The sequence below is a fragment of the Furipterus horrens genome, unplaced genomic scaffold (genome assembly GCF_987537825.1).
Source record: "Furipterus horrens unplaced genomic scaffold, mFurHor1.1.pri manual_scaffold_6, whole genome shotgun sequence".
In the NCBI taxonomy this organism is placed as follows: Eukaryota; Metazoa; Chordata; class Mammalia; order Chiroptera; family Furipteridae; genus Furipterus; species Furipterus horrens.
In genome coordinates this window covers 122,405,487-122,416,431 of record NW_028327176.1, presented here as the reverse complement: position 1 = coordinate 122,416,431, position 10,945 = coordinate 122,405,487, and the positions used below count along the sequence as shown (strand labels likewise).

At 36.2% G+C, this 10,945-nt stretch overlaps 1 non-coding gene across 1 annotated transcript; it reads left to right on the top strand.

The window, feature by feature from the left end:
• The first annotated feature begins 2,262 nt into the window (after window positions 1–2,262).
• On the top strand, window positions 2,263–2,451 carry LOC150007341 (U2 spliceosomal RNA). Its single transcript, XR_016512089.1, has one exon. It is a non-coding gene; the product is annotated as a U2 spliceosomal RNA (small nuclear RNA).
• The last annotated feature ends 8,494 nt before the right edge of the window (window positions 2,452–10,945 follow it).

The window sequence follows — 10,945 nt, the reverse complement described above, 5'->3', positions numbered from 1 at the left end:
TTTAATTATTATCATTTGATTATGCCAGCCATCATTTTTGTTGGATTAAACTGTTAAAGTTTAACAGTTGGTCATATATACCAACTGATATTGTTTGGATTATTTCCTTATACCATAATTTAGTGTCATTAGGAAAGTTATGATAATTTTAATTTAAGATAAATCACCAATGCTGAAGAAGATAAATCTATTTCCAGAAGAAAATTTGTAATTGGTGCTAAGTCTACCAGACCCCAGTTTTTCCATTGATCCAACTCAAGTCCTTTTCAATTCTAGTATTCCATGGTTCTTTGCTATGCAGTTCAGCCTAATTAATTAGCTTCTACAGAGTTCTATGGGATAGCCCCACCACCACCACCAGAGGCCAAAGTAACTTCAGCCCCCAGATATCTCATAGTCTGAAACAGAACATATAAATAGGTCATTGAAATGCAATGTGACATTGTAGAATAGAAGGGTACAGTATATTAAAAAAAAAGAAAACAGAAGTAGAGTCCCACGTGTGATTATTATCTGTCTGGGTTGGGGGGAGGGGTGGGTCAAAAAGGCTCCTGAAAAGAAATAACATTGGACAGTGTTTTTGTTTAAGTAAAAGTTTAATTGAATATATATATATATATTTGAGATAAATTCAATGGGAAAGTGGCATAGCATCCAGAGAGATTTTATCATGTTACAGGCCACTGCCAATAGTTGAGGATCACTGGAGCATAAAGAATAGGAGAGCATAGCAAGTTATGGGCCCAGGAAGCAGCCAGGACTTCAGATGCCATCCTAAAATGCTGCTATGCTACCTATGCACTGTATGCAGAAAAGTTAAAAAAAATTAAACAGTATTTATTCCCCTAGAAAGAGTACCCTAGCTGACATGCAGAGAATAGATGAACGTTGTGAAAATCAAGAGTCAGGGAGACCAATTAAGAGGCTGATAAGCCAAGAGCTACTTTGACCTTGTGTCATTGTTCTTCTCTAATCAGTAACAACAGTTAGAAGGTACTGACATTCTGTGCTGCTCTAGGCCAAACTACAACTGCTAACCCTAGAGAAATGCAAAAAGAGACTCCTGTTACAAAGGGAGGAAAACAATTTTTCTCCTATAAAATTTATTTTCTCCTTAGAGACAGTATTCGACATTTCTTTTACAATGTCACTCTATAGTACTGAGTTTCCATGGTTTAGGGTAAGCTTATGCTACTCCCTCTGTTCCAGTAGAATAAGTAGCAAAGGGGAAATAAAGGCAGGACCCTCACCATTGCAATCTAACAAAGAACTTAATAGAGAAGGCTAGAAGCAGAGGGAGACATGTCACACTCGTTAACTCAGCAGTCTTGGGCCTGGTCTGATAACATTGCCAGGTGTTCCAACATCACAAGAAACACTATGCTAGCACGGGAGGAGGGTAGTCCTTGAAATTCTATATATCATTTCCACTACCTGGGAAAGAAAGCCTTTGAAACGTGCTTTTATCCAAAGGCCAGAAAGGTGGGAGAGTGTTCACAGTGTTTAAAGAAAAAACCCATAAAACAGCTTTGGTTAATTGCCTATCTCTCTGGTCATATCTGTTTTATGAGGGAGTCCCCAATGCTTATAGAAAGAGCCCATAAGTGCCTTCAGGTAACTGCCTCCTGTCATGTATCTGCTTTACAACAAGATGAACAAATGGAGTCTGGAGCAAAATAAGGATTCGGGCTAACAGTCCCCCACCCATACCTAAGTTTGGGTAGTCACAGTCCTCCCAAGAAAAGCTGGCACCACCTTTATCTTCAGAACAAAGGACTCTCTCTCTCTTGGCTCTTGGCCCTCTTGGCTCTCTGGCAACCAGGCCTCTGACCACACTAGGGTGAGCTTGCCACCTCAGCCTTTGGCCACCCTTGCTTTTGCTCTCCCATTCACTAATAAGCTCGCTGATATGTAACTTTTTACTGTGTCGATGAAAAGAACCAGGGTTTCTCTGTAACACCTCCATTTGCAATACCTTCCCTAGAGCACTGCTGCAGTGTTATGTGGAACCAAATGAGAGGCTGAATTCTTTCAATCACAAACTTGTTCAATCACTGTAGACAATCCAATAAAAACTGATTTAAAAGGGAAACACAGTAAGGATTTCCATAATCTGCTTTGTACTGCCTGAAAACAGGCACCTTCTTTTGGAACAATTTGAAGGCAATGTCAAGAGAAGTAGGAGACAAGTCACAGACTGAGAGAAAATAATTTCAAAAGACATAGAGATAAAGGAATTTTATTCAAAATATCCTTGAAAAAATCACTACTCAGCCTTTGGCTAAGATCAAGTGTAGTATCTGTTCTTATCAGTTTAATATCTGATATGTTCTCTATTCAAGGGCATTATATTAAATGGATTTTTGGAGCTGGGAGGTGGAATAGAAGCTTGCTCATCCACTACGTGCATCAACCCAGTATTGCAATATTTCTGGGAATCGTGCACCCCCTTTGAAGGAAACAACTAAGGTTCTAAATGAAAGACTCCTGAGTGGCAAAAAAAAAAATCCTAAAAAAAACTCTAAAACTCAACAGTAAAAACAAACAAACAACCAGATTAAAAGACGGGCTGTAAACCTTAACAGACACCTTACCAGAAAAGATATACAGGTGATAAATAAGCCTATGAAAAGATGTTCCACATCATATGTCACCAGGAAAATGCAAATAGAATGTAAGATACCACTACATACCTCTTAGAATGACCAAAGTCCAGATCACTGACAACACCAAATGCTAGTGAAGATGTGGAACGGCAGGGACTTGCATTCAGTGTTGATGGGAATGGAAAATTACAACCACTTTGGGAGGCAGATTTGCAGTTTCTTATAAAACTAAACATACTCTTACCATACAACCTAGCAATCTCACTTGTTGGTATTCACCCAAAAGAGTTGAAAACTATGTCTAAATAATCCCTGAACATGGATGTTTACAGCAGCTTTCTTTATAACTGCCAAAACTTGGAAGCAATCAAAATGTTCTTCAGTAGGTGAATGGATAAATAAACTTTAGTACATCCAGACTCTGGAGTGTTATTCAGTGCAAAAAAAAATGAGCCATCAAACCATGAAAAGACATGGAGGAACCATAAATGCACATTACTAAGTGAAAGAAGCCAATCTGAAAAAGCTACATAATTCCAACTATATGACATTCTAAAAAAAGACAAGATATGGAGACAGTAAAAAGGGCAGTGGTTACCAAGGATTGGGGAAGGGAGGGTTAATTTGTGGTGCACAGAGGATGTTGATAGTGCATGTTTAAGAACAAAGGATTAAAAAAAGAGAACAGTATTTCTGTACCTTAATTTTGCTGGAGAACTAAAACTGCTCTAAAAAATAAAAGCTATTAAAACAAAAGCAAGCAAAAAAAAAGAAACACTAAAGCTTTCCTAAATGCCAGATCCCCATACAAACCACTGCAAGCTTTCATCTGGTTTCTGTTTTATTGTATTATAAACTGTGTTAATTTAGTGGAACTGCCATTCAGTTCAATGTCATTGTCTATTCAAAAAATGTTTCTGAAAATATACGTGCTATTTTACCAAGTTTTTAATCATTCAGAATTTTATTTCTTTGAAATTCTGTTGCTTGTTTCTACTTGAGTTGCAGCTTTAAAGACAATTACCCTAACTTTCAGTTAAGCAACAGTTATCAAGCGCTGCAGGACACAGTGCTGGGAAGTATGGAGTCTTAAAGAACAAAAAGACCTAGTTCTTAGCCTGTGGAGCTTATGATGTATTTGGCAAAACAAGAAAAGCAAATGCAACAGTCAGTCAATGTTTTTTGAATATTAATCTAAACCAAAAATGAGTTAAGAAACAGTACATAATGAGCTAAAATGCAGTAAATTATTAATTTCCAAATGGTAGAATTAGATGACAGTTGGGTTCAGAGAATGAGCACAATACAGATGGAGCTATTCATCCATGAGTATTTACATATAATGGAAAACTCTGATTTGTCATTTTGATAACCAAAAATCATATCCAATGCTTTCTTTAAAACCTATAAATATATTGCTAAATTCCAGTTTTTACCTAAAGGACCAGAAGTAATGAATGTCCTTTCCCAGAATACAAAATTCCCCCTCTCCACCTCACCAGAGGCAGTCTGGGTTGATGGCCTTCAACTAGAGCCTATTCTCTTGGACATATTGGGTCTTGGGCTACCATCTGAGTCTGTCCATGTGGTGATTCATCTGCCCACTTTTTCTTTCCATCTGGCTTCCTTCCATTCTCCACAAACAATTATAGCACAGTGCTTGGGGAAAAGCATTGATTAATCTAAATATACCAATTCTAATCCCTAGAGCTACAAATAATTTTAGTTAAAGCAATATGACCAAATGTCCCTATAAGAAATATCAACCCAAAGGAATTCCATGCCGAGCAAAATGCTTTCTAGTCCTGGTTGATGGATTGCATCAATTAAGCAATATTCCTTACAATAAAATTAAAGTACTGAATAAATACAGAAACTGCACATTAACTGCAATAGAATATTAGAGCCAGGTTCTTGTCTTGAATCTTTTTTTTTCCTGGTTTCTACTACCCCAGTTAGCCTATAATTAATATCTCATAACTCCACATTTTGCTATTCTCTCCCTCTTGCTTCTACCAGTTTTTACAATTGTAATCACTTTACACGGCATCTTTTTATTATTTTGTTCTATCACTCTTCAATAGATAACCCCTCATGGGATGTTTTTCTATGCCTCAAAATAAGTATCCTAATCCCCATGAGCATAACACAATAAAAAAAATTACTCAACTGTCTATGATCTTAATACTATTAAGTAATGTTAGATTACATATTTATAATTATCATGCCTTCTGAAAGGTTGAAACATAATTTTCAATATACTTGAATAGACTCAACTGTATTGTACCTGTATGTTCCCCAAATATATTGAGGCACTTTTCCCAAGGTGTCTCATATTTTCATGGACCAGAGGTAATAACAATCTATTCAAGCTAAACTACGGATTTTACATACATTATTTCTTTTAATCCATGTAACAACCCTGAAAGGCAACTATTATTATTTCTATGTTAGCAATTATAAACTAAAGGATCAAAAAGCTTATGTACCTCCCTTCTCCAAGGTCTCAGAGAAAAATTTAGTTGGTTCTTGGGTCCACCGCAGGCCTCTCTGCCCCAAGTCATCATCTTTCTTACCCTTTTACCACTAGGCTTCTCTTCCTCCTGCAAGTTGAAAATGTGTCATCACATTAAGTGGTTTGCTAACCAAGGCAGTTCTGCTAGAGATCCACCCTGGTACTGCTCCCTGTGCCATATTGAACTCTGCTGATAGTTCTTCCTCCAGTAGCTGTCATAAAGGATAGTCTAACCTCTTATTTGCCAGTGTTCAATAAAAATACCACAGTTCTCTTTATCATGTATATAAGGTCAGCTTTCTGACTGAAGAATTCAGATTCACAATGCTAATGAAGTGATCCAGTCACTTGCAAACTGTGATCTGCAGGGCCTCTCAGGGACTGCTTAGGGAGAAGGGTGAGCCTCATTTTGGGGAGGGGTATTAGCACTCTTGCCTTTGGAGCAGCTCTATAATTTCATTTCCTATATGATTTTATTTGATGACAGTGTTCCTATGCTAAAAATAAAGTGTAAAAATCTTGATGCCACAATTTTTTGCTCTACAAAAAGATTTCTAGTGCATGTGAAATGATTTAAATAAAGGTTCATATAGTAAAAAGAAAGAAAGAAAGAAAGAAAGAAAGAAAGAAAGAAAGAAAGAAAGAAAGAAAAAGAAAGAAAGAAAGAAAGAAAGAAAACGTGTCATCAAATAAGTATTCAATTTGTCAATAAACTTTGGATTTTCCATGATATTCTGGAGTTATTCTACATAGAATTGGCCAGGTCTAACAGAAAATGATGAAAAATAAAACCTCTTAAAATGAATATGTTTGAGAGCTTATGAAAATTTATTTATTTTTATCTGTTTAACTTTTGGTTCTTTCAGGATTTATGGAAGGCAGCCTGCATAATGTTTAGGGAGATCAAATTACAGTCAGCTATATCTGGGTCTACATCCAAGCTTGTCCACTTCCAACTCGTATACCCCAAGCAAGTAGCTTAACAATTCAGAGCCTGCCTTCTAGGCTGTAAAATAACTAATGTTTCCTTAATGGTCACATAAAACAATAGTGTTTGGGACATAGCAAGTACTCACAGTAAAATAGCCCCTCCTATGATGATGATTATCCTGGTTCCTACAGTATGAAAATGCATCTTTCTAAGCAGAAATTTAGTCATTTCACTCACCCACCTGAATCTTTCAGGGTGAAGTTCTAATTTATTAGTGTGGCGTGTAAGACTTGTCATGACCTAGCCACTCATTCCTCTTCAGTGCCATCTCTTGGTCTTCCACACTCTGCTCTCTGTGCCAGTCAGGGCCACTGTCACAAATTCTTGCTTACCTCCTATTTTGTCTGGACTCCACATATCTTACAACCCTTGGGTCAGGCATTAATGCCTCCAAAATGGTTTTCTTAGCCCCTGTCCCACCTATATACCCCTTAATCCAGGTTTGCTTTCCCTCCTACTTTTCCATCATACCCCTTTGCAATGTTATAACATAGCAAGGATCATTTTTCCTCTGGGGTTATAATCACTTGATATAATTTACTTGATTACCTCCCCAATTAAAATTAAATTTCCATGTTGATGATTAAAAAGGGCACTTGATGAAACAGACAAGTTCTCCCTGAAATTCAGACTAACATCACCAATGTTGATTACACTTTGGCTACTAAGTAGACATTAGGCCATAAATGCATTTAAAGTACAGATGTTGCATTTATTCTTAAAAAAAAAAAAAAAAAAAAGTTCAGACATTAGGTACAAAAGACCAAGATAAAAAAATTTTGCATGAATATTATCAAAAAGTTTTCATTATTTTGTCTTCAAAGTTAAATGTGGACTTCCGGCCAAGATGGAGGCCTAGACAGACATGCTGCATCTTTCTCCACAACTAAGAAGGAATACAACTACCTCAAAACTAGAGACAATCAGAAGTTCCAGAAAATCGAGCTGCACGGAAGTCCAACAAACAAGATATAAAGAAGAAATACTCATCCAGACAGGAGGAAGGGCAAAGCTGGGACAGAGAGGATGCGGTGTGGTGGTGGCAGCAGCTTCGGCAGCAGCAGGCTGGTATAAAGCACAGTCACACATTTTAAAATGTCAGGAGGGACACCTGGGGAGCTCTCCCAGCTCCTGACCAGACCGCATAGCTCACGATTGGAGTGTCAGTGAAAATAAAGCCTCATTGCTTCTGACTGTGAATATCAGTGGGGGTTGGGGCGGAGGAAGAAATTGAGGGTTTATCAGTGGAGTCTGCCTATTTAAAGGAACCCCATGGTCCTAGAACATCCACAGACACACCCAATCTGGGAACAACAGCAAGGGCAACAGCTTTCAAGAGTACTACATGAAGAAAAATTAGCAAATGAGCTCAGATTGCAAACATGTGAACATGAGACAAAGAGAACATTTTTTGTGGATTACTGTTTTGTTAGTTAATATCACATATTTGTAATGGTGAACCTGTACTCAAAATATAAGTAGCTTGACATTGGCTTTACCAATCTTAAAATGACTACAAGTATCTTATATATGCATTTTTTTTTTAACCTAGAACTTGGGCTGCATAGTTCAAATTATTTATACACAACATTGAGGAGTGTGAATTAAATACATTTCTACACTACAGTTTGAATTACTACTGTCTCATTCATTTGCTATTGAAAGCTGTCCTTTTATTTACTTTGCCTTATACATCTAAACTTTTATGTGAAAAATAAAACATTTTTAGAAAGAAAGGAAGGAAGGACACAGCCATTACATATGCAGAACCAACCACTTTTCACAACTTCCATAAATGATTTCTGATATAAGGAAGTGGGAATTTGGTTCAGAATGGCATGTATGAAACAGCCATGTTTGGGCAGCACAGTTAGTTAAAAGCATCATCCTTATAAGCCAAGGATGGGTGTTCGATTCTCGGTCAGAGCACATACATGAATCAACCAATGAATTAATAAATAAGTGGAACAACAAACCAATGTTTCATTCTCTCCCTTCCTCCCTCTCTAAAATCAACCAATAAAAAAAAAATTTAATAAATTGCATGGAACACAGGAAAAATTCAGATCATCCCGGGAGTGCAGGAAATAAAAATATCAGAAACAGACTTGAATAAATTGGCTAAAAGCTGTGGGGGTTTTTTTGTTGTTAACAGTTCTTTAGGAAAAGGAGGTGTGGAATCACATTGAAGTAAAAAAGCTGTCTTAAATTAACTGCATAAATAGAGTTCTCATCCGACAGTGAGGATTCAGTCATTCTTCACTAGGCTTTTCTGTTGTCCCCATAAACTTTTTAGCTGAAAACATCCCTTCATATAGTCACAGACAGAGAACTAATATTAAGAGATCCTTTCTGGCTCTTTCAGCCAAAACCCAGATAAGCCATCAGAGTAAACAAAGCGGGCACTGAGCCCCAGTTATAGAAACTCTGCCTAGCCAGACAAATTTTTGTGTAGGTATGCTACATGAGTTACACATGCACTAAAACACAAGAAAATTTACTTATCCACCCTTCACAGCTCAGAAAATTTAAGCCATCAACCACAGAAAGTCAGGAAAATAAGTAATATGCTTGTCTGTTTTATCACCACCATTTCAGATGTCACACTGAATCATTCATACATCCAAAAGCAAAGTTTTGCAGTTTCTATAGAACTTGAAGCAGTTCCCAAAACATTTCTTATTATCAGTCTGCCTTTACATTCCTTCTTATCATAATTTAAATGAATGAGTTATCACATTGCCAAAGTTATTTGAATTCTAACAGATAGGGCCAATAAAACACCTTAGATTTTCACATACATTACAAAAACTGCTCCTTCTGTCCTATTTCTAGGCAAGAATTTTTTAACTGTGTGAAATACTTTCAGCCTATTTAAAAATCAAGTTATTTTCTTACCTTCCTATTTTGCAACAGTTTTTGTGTCTCATGAAGCCAAAACGACTGTGAAATTCTGAAACCCCAAACAAGATTTTATTGTACAAAGGTTCCATCTATAGCCCTTGACCTCAAACACACACTTCCTAAAAACCAGAATACAAGTTCTGATTTTTAATTGATTCACTTTTCTGAATTGCCCCACTTGGACTAGTATTAAAATATGCTTCCATTAACTTGAAGAAGAGTATTAAGATAAGTTTCAGAGAAATGTGCTAGACTTTAGGGAAGAGGTTAATCCAGGATGGAATTTTAATGTCTATAGTACTCCAAATGAGAGGGGAAAAAAAGTCACATAACTACAAATTAAATCTATAAATACCAAGCATTGCTTTGTTTGTTCACCTTTAAAAACTCACCTGTTAATAGTCTGCAAGTTTGTATTTTTGCTGTAAGCTAGCTGTCAATAAAGTGTTGAAACATTGCCAGACATATAATTGCACTGAGGCTATAAGTCATACACAGATTAGTGGTTCTTATCAGATGGTCTAGACTTCAGAAGATTTTGTTGCTTTACTTTTTGTTTCCCTGTGGCATTGCTAAGATAAATTGTCTACATGATTATTCATGGTTTAAATAATACTCTTGTTCAATGAAGTTTGTAGATGAAGCAATGAAACCTGTCCTTTAGTAGACTTTCATGTGCCATCCATTTCTCTTTATCAAAAGTTTATTTTATACTGTTATATGCAAATTTATAACCTCCATTAAGCAGCTTCCATTTCAAAACCTTGGGTGAGAAATTTCAAAGCACACATAGTAGATATCTGCTTTTAACTACAGAAAAGTAACAAAGAAAGTTATTGTCAATTCCATTACCTTGAAATTGTAAAAATTTCAATGGACATTGGAAAAGAAATATAATCAAAGTTCATTATACTGCTGGAAATGAAAAAGCATGATAGATGTCTGTATTTACAATTGAACAAATAAAGTCTAGACATGAGCAATTTAATAGCTACCTAGAAACAGAGCAGCAAAATACAGAGTAGATACTCTACTTCCTAATTTCCTTATACAGAAAATTACCACCAATAATAGTTTTTATTAAAAATGTAATCTTATCATGAGAAGTTCTTATCCAAGACCCACAGTATATAAGATCTTTTGTGTTGCCACTTACTTATGCTAAATGCAACTGAAATTATAACTTTGCTTTAAAATCTTTATCTCCTTCCATAGCCTATACATATACTATGGATGTCATTGACCAATAATTATCATCATTAAGAATGCAGTACAAGTTAATTGAGCACAATTTTTTTATTGGATTAAGGTAGGTGATATACTCTTCATTGTTTGAGTTCAAGGAGCTCTGGGCAGATTTTCTACGATAAAAGAAAATTTGGCTCTAACACTCTTTTTCTTTCTTCCTTAATTAATCCAGGCTTTGAAAGTCCTTTGTGTTCCTGTTTTTGTCTTATGCTATTGGAGCTAAGATTAAAAGTTTGATACCTAGAGTGTTAGTATCACCCTGTAACTGATAAACATATAGTACCTAAACAAAATAGGTTACTTAGAAAATTCATAGTGTGCTTTTGGAGTCTAAGTTACTAACATTTCTCCCCTTTCACACCACTAAGAAATTGAACTAATAATATTTATACTTCACTTTTATGAACTAGTGGAAAAAAATAAATAACTGGTGATAAACAATTACTCCTAACAGATAAATCATAGGAGAGATAAAACAATGAGGAAGAGATTTGCTTCTGATAAGTAGGCAGAAAACACTATTACAGGACAGAGCCCAGGAATAAAATTGGCCATATCTGATTGATATAGCCTTCCTGTTCAGGCAATGGCCTGAACAACCCTGGAAAATAGACAGGAGGCTGTGCAGGGACCCCTCCTCACAGCCAAATCATGATTCAAGGGGAACCACACCCACCCCAA